This window comes from Aphelocoma coerulescens, chromosome 7, assembly GCF_041296385.1.
Source record: "Aphelocoma coerulescens isolate FSJ_1873_10779 chromosome 7, UR_Acoe_1.0, whole genome shotgun sequence".
NCBI lineage: Eukaryota > Metazoa > Chordata > Aves > Passeriformes > Corvidae > Aphelocoma > Aphelocoma coerulescens.
Genome location: NC_091021.1, coordinates 9,124,348 through 9,146,018, shown reverse-complemented (window position 1 = coordinate 9,146,018; position 21,671 = coordinate 9,124,348). Strand labels below are relative to the sequence as shown.

General features: G+C 39.6%; 1 protein-coding gene across 16 annotated transcripts in view; it reads left to right on the top strand.

Moving 5' to 3' along the window:
* TMEFF2 (transmembrane protein with EGF like and two follistatin like domains 2) overlaps positions 1-21,671 on the top strand; it is a 610,527-nt gene that overhangs the window by 314,660 nt on the left and 274,196 nt on the right. The window contains exons 2-3 of one of the 16 annotated variants that reach the window (XR_011152233.1): positions 7,970-8,154; positions 8,983-9,895. The exons of the other annotated variants lie outside the window; for them this stretch is intronic. The gene's annotated coding sequence lies outside the window, so the exon portion shown is untranslated. Of the gene's footprint in view, positions 1-7,969; positions 8,155-8,982; positions 9,896-21,671 lie in introns of those variants that run through there. 16 annotated transcript variants of the gene reach the window in all.

Sequence of the window (21,671 nt, the reverse complement as noted above, 5' to 3'; positions counted from 1 at the left end):
AAAGTGAATGCCAGAGCTCAGAGACAAGTTTCCTGATTTGCTTCTTGCCCATCAGCCTAGGTATATCCTAAAAAAGACTTTTCAGGAAAGAAAGCAAATAAAAGATTAGAGGAGAGAGAGTGGCATGGAATTATGAACACAAAATGAGTGTATGGATTAACATTTTCCGAGGAAAAGAACACAAAGAGAGGGGATAGGAAAACAATTTTGGCTGTTTGTTTTTTTTTTTTTTTCTCCTAGTTCTTTAACATTCAGAGATAGCGAATCTATTCTGTGCCATGTCACAGTAAAATTTGGGAGCAAATATTCTTGCATTTGTGTGGATGTACGTATGGTTTACTTGTGGAGACATTCTAATCCTCAGTTTCTTCTATTTTGCAAAGAGAACTATGATTTAGAGATTAGAATATAGGTAGTTTTAAACTCGCGCTTTTAAATTAGACACATTTGTTGCAACAGGAGGAATTACTGTGTTTATTAACATTGCGTGACAGAAACCAAAATGAATTGTGTCAAAGGTTTACAAAATGAGGTGATCAGAAACCTCTGGAGATGGTTTAGTACAACCTACTGCTCAAGGAAGGTCAGCTACAGCAGATTGCTCAGGATTGTGTCTGAGCATTGAACATTCTCAAGGATGGAGACTCCACAGCCCCTGGGGTAAATCTGCACCACCCTCATAGTCAAGAAGTGGTTTTTTCCTTATTGTTTCAATGGCACATCTTGTATTTTTGTGTTTCCAGTACTTCTCTTTCTGATATTGGATACCTCTGAGGAGGGTCTGACTTCATCCTCTTTACTCTCCTGGGTATTTATAGACATATTAGCGAGATCTTCCCTGAGCCTTCTCTTCTCCAAGCTGATCAGTTCAGCAGTGTCAGCCACCCATCATGTGGGAGCAGATGCTCAGATCCCTTCACCTTTGTGTCCTTTTATTTGGCTCCCTGCAGCACACACTCCTGTCTGTCTCACGCTGGGAAGCCCCAAACAGGACACAGCACTCAGATGTGTCTCACCAAGGCAGAGAAGAGGGGACGGACTGCCCCCCTTGACCTGCTGGCAATGCTCTTCCGAATGTGGCCTGTGATGGTCTCAGCCGCCAATGCCACAAGGATGTATCACTGGCTCTGGTCAGCTTGCTGAGCACCAGGACCTCCAGGTCTTTTTCTGCAAAGCTGCTTTCAAGACACTGGATGTCCAGCCTGTAGTGCTGCATGGGGTTATTCCTTCCCAGATGTGGGGCTTTGCATTTTCCTTTGAATTCCATTATATTCCTTCCTGTTCATTTCTTTAATCTGTTGAGATCTCTTTGAGCAGCATCTCAATCATTAACTGCATCAGTCACTCCTCAGAGTTACATTTCTGCACATTTGCTGAGGGTATTTGCTGTCCTATTATCCACAGCACTAGTGCAGATGTTAATTTGGCCTCAGTATCAGTCTCTGGGGCACAAGACCAGGGACTGGCCTCCCAATGGAATTTGTAGTGCTGGTCACTACACTTGGGACCTATTCTTTTGATGGTTTCCATGTCACTGTTGCTGCACTCAGTAGTTGAATCTTCACACACAGTTAAAGCAATGTTGGTTCTGAGAAACAGGAGTCTTCTGAATATCAGTGAAGCTTTTAGCCCACCCTGCCAGGGATGCTTGAGGGGAAGCATTTAACTTCATGAAATATATGATCCTTGAAATGCCCAGATGAACTTCACTCTGAAAGGTTTAAGCAATATCTGCTATTTCTGAATAGGATAAACTCCCATGGTGAAAGGTATGGTACCTTAGCCTATTTGCTAAAGTGAAAGTTGTATGCAGCTTTGTAAGTGCAGGAGGGTTCAGCTGAGATTTTAGAGATTAATTCAAATGCAAATGACCTCAGAATCATGAAACATTTCCTCTCAAGTCATGGCCATAAATGATTTCTCCCTTTGAGTGTTTTCATTTGGGGAGGTAATATGTTTTAGCTCTGTGAAAATGTTTCTACTATGGAGCGTATCAGAAGGACAACCAGAGCAAATCACTAGCCAGAGAGAAAAACAACGAGGCCATGAACAAGGACTTAATAAATGAGATTGTGCTCATTCAGGGCTACAGCTCAATCCACAGAAGCCAATGGGAGCTGTTGCCTTTGATGATCAGGTAGCTTTATCGCAGATCTAACGAGCTTCCCCCTGCAATGCAATTTGAAAAACACTGCTCTGCCCTGCTGCCTTTGGTAAAGAGTCTCAAAGATTTACATGTTAATCAAAACTCCCAGCACACTAAGGTGTCTTATCCAGGAGTCAGGATGCAGGGACTAAGACAGAAAATGTTTTTGCTTTACACCAGAAGGGGACAACAGCACAAGTGTCAGAGCAGTTACATCCCAGCAGCCACTGGGCAGGGGGCCACCATTCCCACATACTTCAGGTAAGATCTGGTCAGAGTCAGGAAGACCAAAATATGAAGAAGCAAGAGAGCAAGGTAGAGAAGGCTGCCTTATTCCAGCCTGGATTAGTCTATTCACTGAAATTCAGATGATGCTGCAGTACCTGAGTACACTAAGAATCCTTTTGTATTGCTGTGCTTTAACGTGCCAGAAAATCACAGAGATTAAAACAAATATGTATTTGTGATTTCAAACCCACTAGATGAAAAGATGAAGTTGCAATGAAGTTTTTTACCTTACATATTTACTATCATACTTTTATGTAAGTTGTAATCTTGCAGTGCTACTCAGAAAAGATTGTGCAGCTGTGGTGGATTTGAGAGGACCACAAAGGGCTGGAACGTTGCCAACAGATATGTCAAAAATCCTCATTTCACACTTAAACATCAAGCCTTTGCTTATTTAAAATCTTATTTAATTAAAAAAGAAAAAAGAGAAAAAATAGGGAATATAGAAAGAAAAAAAACCCACAATTTGACTCTTCAGATGTATAGAATATGAAGAATACCTGCAGGCTTCACAGAGTATCAAGATGGTGGAGCTCATAAGCACATAACAGTGTGAGTCACAGATGGAAAGGGGCACTGGAGTGATATTTACATTATCTTTTATCATTACTCTCCTACTTAAAACTTGTATTGGAAAAAGTCTGTACATTCAATTATATTCACACTGCAGAAAACAGCCAATTTTTAAAATGACTTTTTAATATGTTTCACTTTGACAGAGAGCAGAAAAAGTACTGTGATTTTAAGTGAAATTTCTCCACATGTGTTTTAATACTCTGAGTTTCACTGAGACTTAAGAAATAAACAAGGGATGCTACATTCTATAGCCTTTTGAATTTGATACAAGGACTCTTCCTTCTTGGCTCTTTCAGTTCCAGTAATTAAACCATCTGGTTGATGAGGGAAATTAATTCAAGACCATATTAATTCCCACTTTTAAATTTCTTTGTGGAAAACACTTCAGGAGAAAATGGTGTTTGCTGGATGATCAGATGTAAAATTAAAAGAATGTGTTGTTGATCGTCCTATAGTGCTGCTTACAAAATTAATCATGGATGGTTAGAAACTCTTGTGATAAATCTGATGTCAACAATGAGATAGCAAAAAAAGAGTAGAAAGAGCATTAAATTCTCACAGATTTGTTTAGGTTGATACATAGAATGAGAACAAGTGTTCAATTTGTTGAAAAATTCGGGCTGAGCTTTTATGAGACATGGAGGAAGTAGAACAGTTTGTACATCTTTCAATTGTATGTCTGTGCTCTTCACTATAGAATGCTGGGCAATTATGGTGTGAGACTGACAGTGAAAGTTTGGAACACGAATATAAGTGCTATCCAAGCTACTTTTGAGGCTGTTGTTATTGTTTCTAAATAATATTGGAAGGATGGGGGTTTATGATGTTGCTGAGCAAAATCCCCAAGTCATCACTTGATGATCCTACACTCCCCTACAAAGGAGGCTGAGGTTGGGTAAACAAAAGTGACAGCTGGATGTGTGCTGTTACAGATCCTGGAATAGCCTCTCCTGGTCATGCAAGAGTCAGAGTTGTTTGATCAAGCCCAGGGTGAGAAAGGTATGGACAGTTTGAATCTCTCTGCACATTTCAAAGTTCTGTTAAGCACTGCTGAGACTCTGGACACATAACACATTGTTCAGCATCTCTGTTTCAGTTGCACATGGGAATTTCTCTTTCATTGGAAGCACAGCCAGCCTGTAACAGAAATTTTGGGGGAAAATATTAAAAAGCAAAATATGAGAGTAACTATTTTGGGCATAGCATTTTGTCTGAAATGTAGAGCATGAAATAGTGTGGTAATAGTAATATAGTGAGAGCAGTGTTTTTGTCGTTAAGTGGAAATGGTATTCCAAAGGGCACTTAATCTCACTTTTTCTAGGAAACTAAACAGAATAAAAGCAGTGGCTATTTTCACAACTACAGTGAGTTGCAAAATATAGGTGGGATAGAAGTGCATATAGCAGTATTTCTTCTGTATTCAGATTACCCTTCTCATTTCTTTGAGGTCACTCTCTTCACCAAGCTCCTCCATGCCAAAACACACCTTCCTATCTTCTTTAAAAAAAAAAACACCTGTTCCCCCTTGCCAGCATTTTGCTAACTGGGCAGAGTCACCTGTTACTGAAGGAGCCGGTGCGTGTGCCAGCATTTCCAGCCTCTCAGGGGCAACACTTTACTGGCTCAATTACTTGAGATATGAGGAGTAGGCAGCAATGATGTGTCTATCCTTCCCTGATTCAACAGATCCGGGCTGCTCTTCAAACTCTGACATGCCTGTTAAACTTGCAGTGTCAGTGATGCTGCTGTGTGGCATGCACTGTCACCACAGAACTGTCACTGCAGAAGGTGTTAATAAGCAAAGTGGCTGTTTAATGAAACGCCGATTTCTGGACAGTAAGTAACGTGTTTAGGACCTTGGGCTGTGTTTTAGAAGACAAAGGAGGGCTATTAGGCTCAGTTTGTGCCTTGCCCACCTGGGTGAGCAGGTAATGATGTGTGCCAGATAGTGGTGCTTCCATTTGTTTTCCCTTTCATTTATTTTCCTAATGCGCCAGAAATCTGAAAATCCTCACATTCCATTTTCTCAGAAGAGGAAAGCATTTGACCAAAGATCAATATATTAGTCAGGGATTCCACTTTTCTAGCATTGTGAGTTAGTTTTGTTCTTCATTTCTGGAGAAAGAAGCCTGACTTCACAGACCTCTTCATTACAGAACCACTCATTCAAGTTCTGCTAGATCAGAGTAACAATTAGTTGAGCACATTAAATTTGCTCTTCATGTTGCATGGAGCAAGACGAGATTTTAATATTCACACCTGCAAAAGTGTTCTGGCACAAAGTTGAGTGTCACAAACTGTATTATTGGGCTTAACTGATAATTTTCTGATCATCTTGCCCCCGTTAAACTTCTTGAAGAGGGGTTAATCCTTGAGACACAGCACTGCCAGAATCCTCACTGGAGGGGACCATGCCTTCCATTCAACAGTGTTCTAGAGATACTTAAAATCATATGTCCAAAACCAGAGTGGCAGCACCATGAGCCAAAACTACTTTCAGAATATTTTAAGCCTTCATGATGGGTTCACAGAGTCCATTCTGGCAAATTGCATTAGAGTTAGCCCTCTGCTATGTGCCTGGGATTCAGGATGCAAAAAATTAGCTGCTTCAGGGTTACTTCTGGGCTGCATTTTGCAATTTTTAGAGTGGAGATATTTGCATAGAAAATAAAGTAAAAATGTAGATTCTATGGATTTCTCTAGATCTCATGAGTACGAGAGGAAGCCAGACAATTTTCTAACTTAGCATGCACAGGGCATGAAGAATCAGCAACAGTTTTTAAACCACAGATGAAAACTGCAAACCAAATCAAAAAACTTTTCATGTAAATTGTTGATTTTCCTGAGCAAGTTGTGTATTACACCCAGTGGTGCCAGGATGAGTTCTGAGTGTGCAGCACAATGCATGCCCTCCTAGACCCATAGTACTCCCTCATCCCACTCAACAAATTAACAGTAATTAGATAATTATGATTCATAAAAGTCTTCAAAAGATGAAGATCTTGCTACTTGGGACTCATTAGCCCTTTTTAACATATTTATTATCCTTTTCATTTCTGACCACAAAGGGGAAAAACTTTAAAATATTCTGTTATTTGCCATATTCTGCTCATGAAGCAAAGCCTGCAAAAGCAGTCTTTCTCCCAGATGTCCAATAGTAGCTGTGTTTTGACTGAAAATGACAGATAATGATAGAGAAAGGAAGCTTCCATAAAACACCTTGCGTTTGATCACGAAATTTTTACTAGCGTTCCAAAGCAAATGTCATGTTATTTTTATATTGCTGGTAAAAATCTAGCCACTTGTTCTCTGTAATAAAAAATGGTAGGCTTTAATTATGTATGCAGCATAGAGCACACAAGACTGAGGAGTTAGAGTAGATTTTTCATGCAAGGCAACCAGAACTCAAATGATTTGTGAAACTGACCATTTTTGTTGTAGTTTGAATCTTGGGGTTTTTTGGTTAGCTGATTGGGTTTGTTGGGTTTTGTTTTCTGGTTTGTTTTTTTTTAATTTAAAAATCTATTTTTTCCTAAGAACTTTCTTTCAGTAGTGTTCCTGAAAGATGCTCAGTTTTTCCTCCTATTTTACTCAGTGACACGTAAGAGATTTTACATCACTAAACATTAGACAACTAAATAAGGAAGTTAATTTCTTTACAGTCCTGATAATGATGAGAGAGAGGATCCTCCATAAGGTAAACCAGAGCAAAATTGTTTTTCTTTTTTTGGAGAACAAGTTATGTAGAATTCTATGTATTACTTGTGGATGAGAGTGCTAATTAAACAGTGGTGCAGCTGTCAGCACACTTTTTGACCTTATAATGTCCTTTAGGGTCAGGAGCCTGTTGTGAGTAGTGCTGTGGACACTATTTTCCCAGCCTAATAAAGAGCTAGTTTATTTGGAAGGAAATACTTGTTGACTGTTTGAAGCAGCCTTCTTATCCCAGCCCTTGAATTTCAGAGGTACACTAAGAGGCCAACTGGGACCTAGGATTTGAGCCTTGCTTTTGATATTTGTACTAAATCTGCTTTCCTGTGTCTACACCTTTATCACAGTCAGTGGGGTAGAACTAAACCACCTGGGGATTAAGTGATTTTCTGTTGCCTATTCCTGCACTGCAGGCTGAGTCAGTTGCTTGTCTTTTGACACAATGGGATTTACAAACCACTCTAGCAGTTTCTGTAGAGCAGAGATATAACAAATGAACACAATTAAAACAATGCTATATTAAGTGCTATAAAAAGTGAAGTTAATAAGTATCTCCCTGTTTTATGCAGAGCTCTTATTTACTAATTTTATAGCAGTATTAGAAGGAGAGTTGCATTATGGTTATACAATCCTTCAGTCACGAGTGGCAGTTGTCCCATTTTTTGATAAGTGTACTTTGATAATGGCTGGCTTTGTTTAATGAGAATGCTGTCAATACAGCTCCAGTCCCAGCTGTCACTGCTGCCAGGCAGGAGTTGGGGAGGTGTAAGGATCTAATGATGGACTGGTGCTAAGGGGGAGATTAGATTAACAAAAATCAATACAACAGTTCTGTTCACAATTTTGATTATTATGCTCTGTGCTGCCTGGACTGAAAGGCTGATTTTGATTGATTCATTTGCATGATCAAACATAGGTCACTTTACAGTATGTGTCACCAGATTAAATATTTGAGGGGAGGGGGAGGGAGGGGAGGGAATTTGGTCATGTGATTTTTGCATCCATGAGGTTTAGTCACCTAAGAAGTGAATCCTGTGATTTTTTTTTTTTTTTTCCTCCTAACCAAGAGCAGCTACAAATCCTATTATTCTTTGTGGGTCCCTTTCAATTCAAGATATTCTATGACTCTATGCTAATTCCTTGTGTCAGGGAAAAAATGTTTATATTTCGGGTTTGATAGCTGGTGCTAAGATAAATCAAACTTGGTTGGGAGGATGAAGAAGACAAAGAATTCTTTTGGTTTTGCAGATGTGTGCTTAGAAGTGACATTGTGCTGCAGAAACAGCAAGAGTAATGATGGAGAGAAAACAAAAATCGTACCCAAAAGAATAACCAAGGTGGATTGTCTCGATGCTTTAGTGCATGTTTACCTGACTGCTCGTGCATATAGAGAAGAAGAAGCAGATTCACATTATTTTGACAAGTTTTATCAGGTTAGGAAAATGTGTTTGCCAAAAGACAATTTTTGGTGGTGGCAGTATTTGGGGATTAGTTGTTTTTAATTAAGTACACAGCTCTTTTCTCTAAATTTCAAACTTTTTCAAGTAAAAATACTCTTATATCATGAAGTGTAATGTATTCTAGTCACCTTTCTGTAGAAAGAGAGGTAGGAAACATGGAGGTGGACCTTAGGCCTGGCTTCTTCCCTCCCTTTGAAAACAGAGGGAATGTGGTGAAGGGAGACCCATCAAGTCTGTGGCAATTTCCTGATTTCCAGCAGCTGGAAAGGCCAAGTGCTTCTGCTGTTCCCCAGATCCTCCCCTGTATCACTAACCAACATGCCTGGTTTTGTGGGAATAGTGATCCCATGTCCCCACACACTTAAAAGAAAGGCAAGGAAGTTTTTTCTTGTTTGGAGTCAAAGGAAGCAGAGTTGGTCCAGGCCCCAAGAATTTTTTTAAAACTTTTTCTTCTCAATTAAGCACCAAAAAGTTTTAAGCTGCCTTCCCAAATTGAAAGTGGTTCACAGAATCTAATGAAAAGGACTTAGTTAAAGTACTGTTGCACACACAGCAAAAAGGTCCCAGAGTTGTAGGGCCCCACTTAGGGACATGCTGCAGATTCATTCCTCCCTTACTCAGCCTCACCTGAGATGAGAAGGCTGCTTTATCTCTCTCTCTCAACCCTCCTCTTTGACCCTGCCTTAATCCAAGCTCTTTACAAATCAAGATCCATGGTTTCTTTCCTGAATGCTCTGAAAACTAATGAAGGAGGTTTTAACACCTATGTACTTGTTTTAACACCTATGTTTGTCTTTGCAGGACAGTATCACGTTGCGAGACACAACCTGTACGATGGTATTTCAATTTTTTTCTGGGAGCCATGCATCAGTTGTTTAAAAACATCTGTAACCCCACTCCTCCAAAGCAGGAGCAGGGGAATTCACTGACTTGTGAGTGCTCAGGCAAGTTCTCACCCCCCATTTGTCAGTAGTGCAAAGAGGAACAGCTTGCACAGCTATGATGAGTGCTCATAGTCCTGCAGGGTTTGAAGGGATTGTGGAACCAAACTGGGAATTGCTCCTGAACGTCTTGGCTCATTTTCAGGAAGGTGTTTGCAGAGTTCTGGAGACCACAATGTGATCAGACTGGGTCTTTTAATAAAGAAAGCCCATTTGAGGCAGACATGGTAAATTGCTGAAATGCTCGGACAGCTCTGATGATTTCTACTCTTGTAATGGCTGGTGTTCAGAAAGTGGTGGTGCTCTCTCTCACTTGTCCCACAAGTACAGAAGCAGATTAAAACAGAATCATTTCCCTGGTGTTTCATGCAGGTGGTGTCTTGTATTAAGATCCACCTGTCTGTTTTTAATGAGACATAGATACAAATATATTTACATATTGCAACTTTTTCTGTTTCAAAGTGCAGAGCAACAAAAAATTCTGTGCAGGTCTTGGATTACGAATCTTAGCTCAATTTTGCAGTTCCATGGTTTAAGAAATCCCCTTATTTCTCTGAATAGTAAGTTGCTCTGTTTTGAGATCTGTCCAGTCGTCGGTTCCTAATCCCTTTAAAATGTGTTCTACTGGTACAGCACAGTGCTAATCTTTTAATCAGAATGTCATGTTATGCTCAGCCAAGGGACTTAGAAAAGTATATATTATATCTACATAGTAAAATTCCTGAAATGAATATAATCTCAAAAATAAAGAATCAATCATGCTTATGTTCAAACACTGATGGCTGTGTTTAAATGAAGATATTTACACTGGAGGTGAACTTTTTGATGAATTGGTTTTATTAATGTAGCTTTCAGGGGGGGAAAAAAGTGAACAGAAAACGTGGCCTTATTTCTTTCCATCTGGGTTTGGGAAGTTGCTGGAATATTTCATTTTCATTTTGTTGAGACTAGCATTTTTTTATAAGTGTCTTTGGCTTATCAGGAAGAAAGATTTGAATAAGATCAAAATAATATTTTTGGAAGAGATAATATCATAAAACCTCACATTTCTCTGCTTCATTTGACTTCAAGACTAAATAACTGAAATGGAACTACATTCTAAATTATAACCATGAAACTGTCTAGCTCTTTTCTTACTAAAGGCTATTTATATGACCCTTGTGCTCTGAAAGATAAAACAGTCTCCTTTACATGTGAGATGATAATTAAAAGGAACTAAGCCAATATCCAGACCTCTTGGCTCTGTATTCAGCAGCCAGCTCAGCATTCCCAGCAGAGGTGTACAAAGCATTACTTTTGACAAATGAAGCAAAGGCTGACGATTATCTATATGATGGTAAAAACACGTTCACGTGCTCTGTAACACAGCGTAAGGATGGCAGGTACAAGAGAAAACACAGAAAATTCATTAAGAGGTTGTTGCAATCATAAATATGTAGTAATAGTACACCTTACTCTAGCTCTCTTTATTTTTCATGTAGAATATGGACATCATGTAGCTGAAACAGAAAAGCTTACCATAGGCTTAATTTTTCCACTATGTTTCAGAGCTCAGCACCTCAAGTAGCAGCATTTGTGGTCTGAATGGCATCATCTTGAGAACGCAATTTGCCCTGAGTTCATGGAATCATAGAATAATTTGGGTTGGAAGGACATTAAAGATCACCTAGTTACAACTCCCCTGCCATGGGCAGGGACACCTTCCACTACACCAGGTTACTCAAAGCCCCATCCAGCCTGGCCTTGAACACTTCTGGGAATGGAGCATCCACAGCTTCCCTGGAAGTTAACAAACTGTATTGTAGAGGATGTTGTCTTTTTCATGGCTGTACTGTAGGAACTGCTGTATTCTTTAAGCTGTGTTCAGGTGGCTTCATGGCCAGTATTCCTCTAGCTTTTTTTGGTAACAGCTCACAACCACCATACCGTCAGCCAAGGTGAGCTGAGAGCTATTGTGCCCTGTCAGCTCATCTGAAACACATAGCAAGTTCACATCAGAGTATTCAGAAATCCTAATTCCTTGGCCGCTGCCTTGAGGACATTGACCACATCTCATTCTGTTACTGTCACCTGCCCTGATCATGGATTGTCAGGGTGGTTTGAGTGTTCCATTTTGTAGTAAATACGTGCAGTTAGCATTTATCTGAGTATCTGTGAACAGACTCTTAGCATAGGACTACTTGATTAACAGCAGTTTGGTTAACTTGCATAGGGAAAAGTGAAAGTACACAACCAGGATTTCTGCGTGGTTTGGCACCAGAACTCCTACGTGGGAAAATATCTCCATGTCTCTTCCTGTTCAAAGAAGGAGAAAGCTGTGGCTTAGTCGTGTACTAAGAGTGTGGTTTAAGGGGGAGGGCACAGAAATACGGGGGCTGCTAGTGGAATTCACCCCTTTTAATTAGTATGGGCATGTGGCTGAGCTCCTGGGGTTCTCCAAGGGATTTAGGTTAAGGTTAGAGCTCTCAGAATGGTAAATCCAAGATGCCTGGAGGGAAGCAGGGCTCAGGGCCAAAGCAAAGGATGGCCAGCTGTGAGAGTTGCACCCTGTGCAGTCCTTAGCCATGGAGATCAGTGTGTCCCAAGCCACATATTGCAGCCTGGGGTTAGGGTGAGTGGAGCTGTCACTGGGGTTGGTGGCACTGGGGCCTGTCCCTGCCAGAACCCTGTAACTTGCAGCAGAACCAGGCTCATTCCCTGCCATGCTGCACATGCAGTGAGCAGACCTGCCGGCACCGAGCCTGGCTCAGCACAGGAGGGGCAGGGAGAAGGAATGAGAATGAGATGCACCATGAGCACACTGTGCCTAAACGTCACCTTTAACACCAGAGGAAGGCTCCTGCCAGTTAAAAAACGTTAAAGACATCATTGATCCCATTGAGCCCCCCCCAACACCTACTTATTTCAGACCTTTCAGTGCAGACTAAGGACATAAGGGAAATTGAAGAAGGTGTGTGTGGGGAGGAGAGGCATGCCATTTAAAATGGAAATTATTTTCTTAAGAATTATATTTAGGTATGAATTTGTGATAACAAGAAGTGTACTGAGGTCAGAGGTGTTAGGTGCTTTAAGGTTTTCCCAAAGCAAAAAAAACAAATACAATGGCATTGTGCTATCACAGCAGAATTTTGGTTTCTGACTATCAAACTGGATTCTTAAAAAACAGTAAGTCCCGCTTAAGGTAATTCCCAGTGTTTGTAATTAGCACCAGATAGCTTGTGAAAATAGTAAATTAGATTTAATGTGAGCAATGAAAATGCATGTGTTGCAAGTGTATTGAAATATTTCCCTGCATTGATCAGAGCTGACAGCGGGCTGTGTGCATACAAAGAAACCCCAAGCAGAGGAAGACTCTGTGTTGTAGTTATGTCTGAGCTGGCTGTGAATGAATTTGAGGAAGTTCTGCTGATGTGAAGGCGATATATTCTGGGTTTAGAAGCTACTCTCAGACCTCTCTGTCAACATATGTGCATGCTCTACTGCTCTCAGTGCAGTCTCAATCAGAACAAAGGCTGACAGCACAGAGAAGCTTCTAACAGCAGAAGCTGTAAGGGACAGTGCTTGGGAAGAAGACAGAACGTGGTATCACCACAATAAAAGTTAAGGGTTTTAGCAAAGTTCAGTCAAGACCTTAAAACTCCTGGCTTTTGACTATTACATGGTATTGTACTAGGTAAAAAATATTGTACAATATCTCCACATTTCTGTAACTGCTTCTGTACTCTACCTCTCTTAAAATGTAAACCGCTTATTTCCATAATTACTATGCAGGGAGCTACGTAAAACTCGAGTTACAGGGAGGTAGGGAGATTTACATTGCAGAAGAAAAATAGGAGACTTGATTAATAGAAGACAGTGGACTCAGTTTCCTTTTCTATAAAGGTTCAAACCTTCTTTGAAACAAATGTGGAGCCTAATCATAGAGGATCAATATAATTTATTGAGCATCATATAAAAAATGCTCATACCTTTGTGATTATGTTCTGATGGAGTCAGAGGAATTGTTCCCTCAAAAAACCTCTAGAAATGGACATAGTGGTGAGAAGAATTAATTGAATTATTCACAGTCAAGAGCAGCAGCGTATGCAGGTACATAATTCTAGCATCTAGTTTCTGTCTAATTTCTCTTCCTCAAGTAGAGAGAAAGCATCACTTTTATATAGTAATGAATCACTTGGACATGAGTGTTTCCTACTTATGGAAGTTTCACATAAGAGGAAAGCACTCTATGCTGCACTCCTTTGCACAGTCTTCATCACTTTTACTGGATCATCAATAAAAGATTTTACAGAAAAGTCTTACACTTTAAAATATTATAAAATAAATGCTTAAAACCTGTGTTTGAGACTATGGAAAAAGGGAGTGCTGTTTTTTAGGATGTATGGAGAATCCAAAAAGTTACATTTATCCTGAATAGAGATGCATCTGCAGCTACAATACAGCTTAAAACATTATGTGCCCATTCATGTGACTCGATGTCTTCTGCTGAGAATACAAACTGTGGTGCAAAACCAGTCTTGGGGCTGTTTTACAAAGACTGTTCCTCTTGGTTGCAAAAATCTTTTGTGGGTTTTTTTTTAATTGTTGACATCTAAAAATTGGTTTACTCTTCTTCCTATGGGGTATGAACCCAAAAAAAACAAAGATGGATTAGGAAAGGAGGAGTTGAGGCTAAATATGAACATGATGAGAAGCCACTGCATTGTTTTTGCATTAACATCTTGTCAAATATCTACCAGTTTACAGAATCACTGATGAGAAATTTGACTCAATTTGCAGGGATTTCATTCCAAAAAGAAGCTGAGAAGCTTGTTAAGTGTGAAAGATATTGTAAGTTAGCAAATGTATCCCTTCTGTGATGCTGAGTGAGATTTACCCTTGAGCCTCACTATTAAAATTAGTAAAAGTAAAATACTGTTTCTATTTGCAACCCTGTAGAATGAATACACATTTATTGAAACAGTCTGTGGTGGAAAAAGCTAAATAACCTCATATACAGTTAAGTGAAACCATTTCTGAAAATTCAGTTGCATGGCAGAGAGAATTGATTCACAGTTCTAATTTAATCAAATGAGAGGAGTATAGTAAGCACATATACTAAAAATGACATCCAAAGTTAAGCCAGTTAAGAAGGCATCAGAATAATCAATGTAGCCAAATCAGTAAGAGATAAATCAATTCACAGCCTTGTGAATTAATCTCTACAACTTTGCAAATGCCACTGTGTTTGCAACTGTTGAATCAAAGGTTTCATTTGAGTATAACGCACCTCCTGCAATTATGTAAATTCACAATGTATTTTTATTTTACAAATGTTGAGGAATTCTCATTCTTAGGCTTCCAATTTGTCTAAACAAAAAACACCAAATAGAGTGAGGAGAGGAACACGTGTTACTGACCATTCTTATCTGGCAAAGGATCAATACCGTGTTTTGTTTCAGGCAACTAAAGGATTCTGTTAAAATTGTGACTACTTTAACTTATCGGGGCTCAGGTAGGAAGAAACTCAGTTACAGCTTTATTATACAGAGCATCCCAGCATTCCTGTCTGGAAGAGCATGCACAATGTAGTTACCCTTGGGTATGAAGTCACTTAGACTAAACACTGAGTAAATTGGTGAGATTTATCTAGTATTTTCTAAACGACAAGCTCGTAATGAACATTTCAAATTGCAATACTGTGCCCTTATAGCCTGAAAGTTAACCAGTTGCTTTCTGGAGTCTATATTTATGCAAAAAATCTATGTCAAAAAATGTTAAAAAGTAGCTTCACTCCTGTAGCTGTATCATACTGACCATGTTCCTGAACTGCTGCAAGAAGATCCCTAAAACTCCAGAATTAATCAACAGCAAAATAGTTACATGTTGTTTATGACTGATGAATGAAGACATCTTAACTGTTTGCTAGGTGGAAAAATCTTGTAAATTATCAGTGAAAAATAGCTGAAAACCCTATGTGCATTGAGAGAAGTTCAGATTGTGTAAATACAAACAGATTTTTCCTCTAAATCATTGGGAGACATAGAAACAACAGCCTGGGAAAATCAGGCCTTGAGGCTGCCTTGATTGCTAAAAATGAATAATGAGGTTTATAGCTATGTTCAAAAAATGATGGACATGAAACTAAACAACCTGCATGAAAAGTAAATAAGTGGCCCTGGAATTTGGTATCCAAATTCTGCATACATTCCTATTACACTTGAGTTAAAGAGGAGGTCTCAATTTGGACCTTCCAACAAATGAATTTACTACCTTGTAATTCTGAGCAAGTTTTTGAAGGTGTTTAGGTCCATGCTTTTCAGTGCTTTTAGCCTCATTTCGTGCATAAAACCAAAATTATTTTTAAAAGTGATTCTCTTGTGCTACCTGTGGGCATTTTTACACAACTTGGAAGGTAGACAAGAAACAGCCACTAATGTAAAAAGGCTGCAATGCTGTGGTTTCCCAGTGCTTTGTATATGTCCCTGGCAAAGCCAGTCTGTTTGCCATCATTTTAACTATTTGAATCATCTGAGCTCATTTCTATTTTGGATACATTTCAATGCCCTAAAGAAGACACTTCCAAAGAGCAAACTGGGTTTTTTACTCTCTGTGCTGGAATACAGGTGCAGCATGTAGTAGATGAGTGCAGTCCATCCTAGCAGTGATAGTCAAGTGATGCAGGACGTTGCCACTGTATTACAGATGTGCTGCATAGTAAATGGTACAAATATGTCAATAGTTTGATTCTTTAAACTTAACCCCTTTTAAATGTGCAAAGCACTTCATGAGCTGAAGCTACAGTAAATTGAAAATTGATGTTTAATGAAGATGGTGGGGGGGTTGTAACTGATTGGATTCTCTCCATCTCCGCTGCTGTGCTGGGCAGTCATTCCTATCTTTCTCCTTCATGCAGAATACTACTACTTCTAGCTTTTCCCAACTTTATAAGATTGAGCAGCAGCCATTCAAGCTTTCAAATACCAGAAGTTACAGCTTTTTTTTCAGCATACTGATGAACTTACTTCAAGGAATGAGGTTATTGGATGTTAGCAAATAAATGTCAGAAAAATCAATTACCTTTTGTTGGTCAACTCTTAGCCATCATTTAGATGTGCTTGATCAACACAGAAGGGGAAACATTGTTAATTTGGACAGGTCAGAGCATCTTTCTGTGCTTTTTACAATATTAATGAAACTAGAAAAGAGCTACATTATGTTCTGCAGCATCTCCACTTCAGACAAATGAGTAAACCTCACTATTATGTTTGTAATCAGGTAATATAAACTAGGAATATTTTGATTAATTTCTTTTAGAGTTGTGAACTCATTATTGCTTTAAGGACAAGCATGCTGGATAACAAACCATTACAAATAGCACACTGTTTTCCATAGGCATGGAATCCCTGTTGTGTGAGCAATGCCGTGGACACAGCCAGCTGGGTGGTTTTTGTATTGGCTCACCCGCCAGTCTGGGTCTGGCAGGTGCAACATAATACAAATATGGTTAAGTGGCTTTCAGATCCAACTGAGGCCCAGAAGCAGGATGCTTGTTTTCCCAACCAAGCCTGGCAGCGCACAGAGCCTGCTCAGGTGGGTCTGGGCTGCATTCCCAGAACCAGGAGTGAGGGGAGCAGAGTGGGAAGACAGAGAGTCAGCCCCTCAGCAGAGCTTGCCTGAGTTCAGCAGGGCTCATTGGCTTCAGGTCAGTGCCAGACTTCCTGGATGTGCACTAGAACGTGCTCTGCTGCCTCTGCAAATAAACTCTCCCAGAGCAGCGAGCAAGGGGAGAGGCTTCTGAGCTGGCTGGAGCCCAGCTCAGTAGTACACAAATCACCTGCCATCACTCAGTATCCTGTCCCATGGATAATGGAGCTGACTATACTTGCAAGTAAACAGGAGAGCCACCAAGACAGCAGCTCTGGCATTCCTTCTGTAAGGGTATGAAATGTTAATGATATACAGGAGATAAATCCAGGCCTAAGACAGGCAGTGCTAAAAATTCCTGGTATTAAGGAGGTTTGTGATGACAGCAAAGCTTTGCAGTGCATCATCTATGTGTGCTGTGAAGCCTCCATAAGAGGACCCTTGTTACTTGACTTTTCTTTGTTGGGGCAGAAGAGTGACAATACCTTAAGACCACTAGTTGATAATAGTAATATAAACAAAGCCCTGGCAACCTTCTCTAACTGGATATGCTTTGACCAAGAGGTTGAAGTAGATGGTCTCTTAAGGGTCCCTTAATCCTACATGATTTTGTAGCCAAGACACAAAGGCTGTTAGTAATGCCTCACTTTGTATATTACACCTATTCCATGGATTCCATATCCAGCATATTCGATGGATTATGTGCACCAACTGTTGTGTTTCGTAATATGTGGCTACTAGTTAGTGCAGTAGATGTTACCAGCACTCTGCTTTTATCCAATTTTGTCTTTTAGTTGGGCAAGTTGGTGTTTAGTTCACATGAAGCGTATGTAATCAGCATACAGAACCCTTCTGATTTTCACCCTTAGTAAACCCTGTTCTGTAACTCTGATTCAGGCTCATGCATGGCACGTGAAACCCCAGGTACCTAACGTAGGGACTTACTTTGGCAAGGGACAAAGTTTGTCTCTTGGGAAGCAATTGAAGGATGTTTTAAGTGGTCCCTTGCAGAAAAAGCAAAATACTGATTGGTCACAAGTTCTCCATGACAGCTGACAGGCAAAAGTAGCATGCCAGGGTAGAAGTGATGTATTTTGAACAGTGATGACATGTTGAGTTAGAACATAAGGCAAATAGAATAACAACAGATTGATTGAGAGGGTGAGTGGAAATGTGAAATTCGTCAAAGATGAGTATTGTAAAGTGGCCTTGATCCTCATATGCCCGATATGTTTAATTCCCATCTCTGAAGGCCTCGTGCCATTATCTTCAGGTAGAAAAAAAATGCACAAAAATTATTCAGCTCTCACTTGTAGCAGTAATGTAATACTGCAGTAGCAACACAAACAAGTAAGGAACAAAAGTGTTTGAAAATGTGAAACTTCCCATAAGTGTAGTGGGGTGGTGGAGGGAAGGATTCCCTCATCAGAGATTGAAAAATAAACTAATCCAATGTCAAGGATTTGCAATTTGCTTGTAAGCAATCCCATCTGGGTCAAAGCAAGGCAACACATTAGTCTCTTATGTAGCTATGAAGCAAAGCTTCCCACTGGCGCAGATTTTCTCTCTGTATTTAACAGTTTGTGTGAAATCAGTTTGAGCTGGGCTGCAGTTCAAGTGAATAATGATCATCGTGATGAGGTAGAAGGCTGGTGACCATTCAGGATTGGGGTGACACTGATAATCTGGTGTGAATATTATCAGAATGCTGGGCATTTCCCAGGCACCCATCTGTTTTTAGGGAAAGAATTTACTGATCTGTACATTTCCAGGCCTGACTTACTCTTCAAAGGTTTATTCCGCTTTATGTGCAAGGTCAGGTCAAAATCTTGATAAGCTATGAGAGACTGGCATTGATGACACCTTTAATTTAAATGAAAGTGTTTAAGTATGATCCTTTTGGATACAAAACCTTGTGGACTGCATAGCACATGAGCAATGTCAGCAGCTATTTACACACATGGGTAAAAATTGAGCAGTGCTAGTTTATCAGAGAGATAAATTTGGGAACTTACTACACTGTTAAATGAAACGTTTATATTGAAACGTCTCCTGCTGTTTATTCTTCCTGCCTCTCTCGTATGAGGCTCTAAACAAAACAATAGTGCTCCTTTAGTATGGTCTTCCAGTGATATTTGTTAGGCTATTTCCCTAATGGTTTGCAGTCTCTTGGCTATTTTGTTTTGACAGACCCCGTTGGAAGCTGTCATTGCAGAATGCAGTTCTCAGTAGCATGAAATTACCAGCAGGCTTTGTAAGCAGTCAGTGAGGTCAGGCTTACCTGTCCAAATAGGGCCTTTTTAAAAAGCCAGCTGGGAGGCAAGAGTGGCCTGTGGCTCTGCAGCCCATCTGCCTCCTATCAAGCACCATGTGCCTGAGCATCACTGCAGAGGTGGCCTCACCTTGCATAATGTTGGGGGTTCCAGGTCTTGCATCCATAGATGAGGTCTTCATAAAGCAGAAACCAGCCCAAGCCACAAAGGATGGCATTTAAACCATAGAAATAGTCAAGCTACCAGGAGAAATTATCATTGAATGTCGTTTACATGCTGTAAACCAAGACACCAACAACTGCCCTTTCGATCTAACAAGGCATAGGATAGAATCCAGAGAGCCAGTTTGATGTCCTGTCTTTACAGGGAATACCAGTGCCAAGATCTCATGTCTGTGTGTATTTGTGTCTAGATACACATGTGTATTTATCTCTCTATCCACACCCACAGGCAGGTTGTGCTGTGTCCTTTAGTTTTCCCGGTAAGGAATTCCTGTTGAAATGACCTGGCTCTGGGTCAGGTTCCAAACAAGGCAGCAGAGAGACTGATGTGGACTCTGGAAAGCATTAATGCTTAACAAGTGCTTAGCACAGAGCTTCGTATTAATCATGTTGCAGCAAAAGCTGCCGTGTGCTGTAGTGTACAGGCTAGATCTCATGAAAAATTAATCTGCAGACATTCTTGGGCTCTGCAGAAAATAGCCCAAATCCATGTTTCTCCTGAGAAAATTATCTAGTTTGAGAATTTAAAAAAAAATTTCCCACTGCTGTTACCTAATTCAATGGTGACTGTGAAACAAATGAAGAGTAGCTATGAAGCAAAGTAAGCATGGGTATCTAAAATAAATTTTTCCTTGGAAATACAGGTACTGTGCAGAGCACCTGGGGCAAAGGTACCTGCTATGCTGCCCTACAAATATTGTTTCCCATGTGTTTAAGATGCAAATATATGCTATGCTGGGTGCTATGAGCACCATAATAATTTCTTATTTATCCCATTTTACAGAGTAACTTTAATTATGCTTTACTGAAAGCATCAATTTACTATAAACTGAAGTATATTTCTTATTACTGTTTTGCTGTTTTCATAAGTCCATGGCATAAATACAGCAGAATGTTTGTTAGGAGATATTGAATACTGTAAGAATGTCTTGGCTCTCCTTTTGAAATCTCTCAATTAACAAGCATCCTAAATATGAAAATGGAAAAAAAAATGCAGTTAAAATTGAGACTCTCCAGAAATTGTCTTTTTTGCTTTTCAAATAATATGCATGGTTCTGTAATAGAGCAGAACAAAGTAAATGAAGCTCTAAAAATACAGCATACCAGAAACAGATTCTAAAACCCGTGCAGTAAATTACAAACTTGTAATTAAAATAAGAAACTGAGAAAATAACTGTTTGTGGGCTTAGATATAGAATAGCTCTATGCAATTAAATAAAAAAAAAAAATCTGTGATATTTTCCGTTTCATGGAATTTAAATTTTTATTAATTCATTGTGTTGACCAACCTTGTTGATGTCCATTATAATCTGGTATCAAATTCAGTAGAGAGAGACTGGATATAAATTGGCCAAAGCAATAACTTAGTTCAGAACATTTTGTAAGAACATTTTTTTTATGAGAGAGGATTTTTAAGCTTTTGTGGGATCTTTGAGCAGTACAAATTGACCTAGATCAAATTAATGGTGCTGGTATTTTACCAGTTGAGAATATGAAGAGAAGGTGTTCCCATTTTTTTAAAACTTATTTTGTAAATTGAAAAATACAGAGGACCAAAAACGTTCTTAGGAGCTCTCCATCCAAGTTTTCCAGCAAGAAGTGGTTGAGGAAGGCCATCTCCACAACAGGAGACTTACGTGTTTTTTGGGTTAGATAGGAAGCCTGAAATTCAGGGCACCTCCTAAATGTGCTATTCATCACTTTGTGTTTATTTTAGGATCCATTTCCCTGGGCCTTTTCCTTGTAGGTGCTTCTATTTCAGTAAAATATTATGTTAGGAAGGTTCTATGGGTTCAACTCCCTCAGTTAATAAGGTGCCCTAACCAACAACTGCCTATAACTCAGGCCTGTTGTCATTCAGGTATTAACAGGGCAGCAAAAATTAACTTCTGCTGCAAATGGGGTGATTTCCCTAGAGTATGCAAGATGGGTAATTACACTACTAACTGTCTCTTCATTAAAGAGTAAAATCAATTATTGCATGTCAAAGAATAAACCTTTGAAGAAGTTTGGGTGTGTCCCCGTACAGGTTAGAATAGATCATTCTATAAACTGAAATTTTTGTAGTTTGAGAGAGCTGTTTCTGACCAGGTCTGGTCTGAATCAGTATTTTCTCCAGCTGCTCACTCACTATGCTCCCTTCTCTCCATGCACAATTTAACTTACATTGAGCTAAGGTAGTCTCCCCTACATAGCTAATAACATGCCCCTTTTCTCAGTTCATTGATACCTATGGCTGTGGCTGTGCTCAGATTGGTTTTAGTTCTTTTATTTTTATATATACATCTGTATGTCTGTAAGTTTTGCACCATTTACTGAGCAGTGATGTAGCTCGGTAGGAGGAACATTAATAAAACGAACTCACAGTTGTTTTGGGAGCAGGAATGTTGCCTCTGCATCTTCAAGAGGCGTTTTAAAGTCCAGATCTA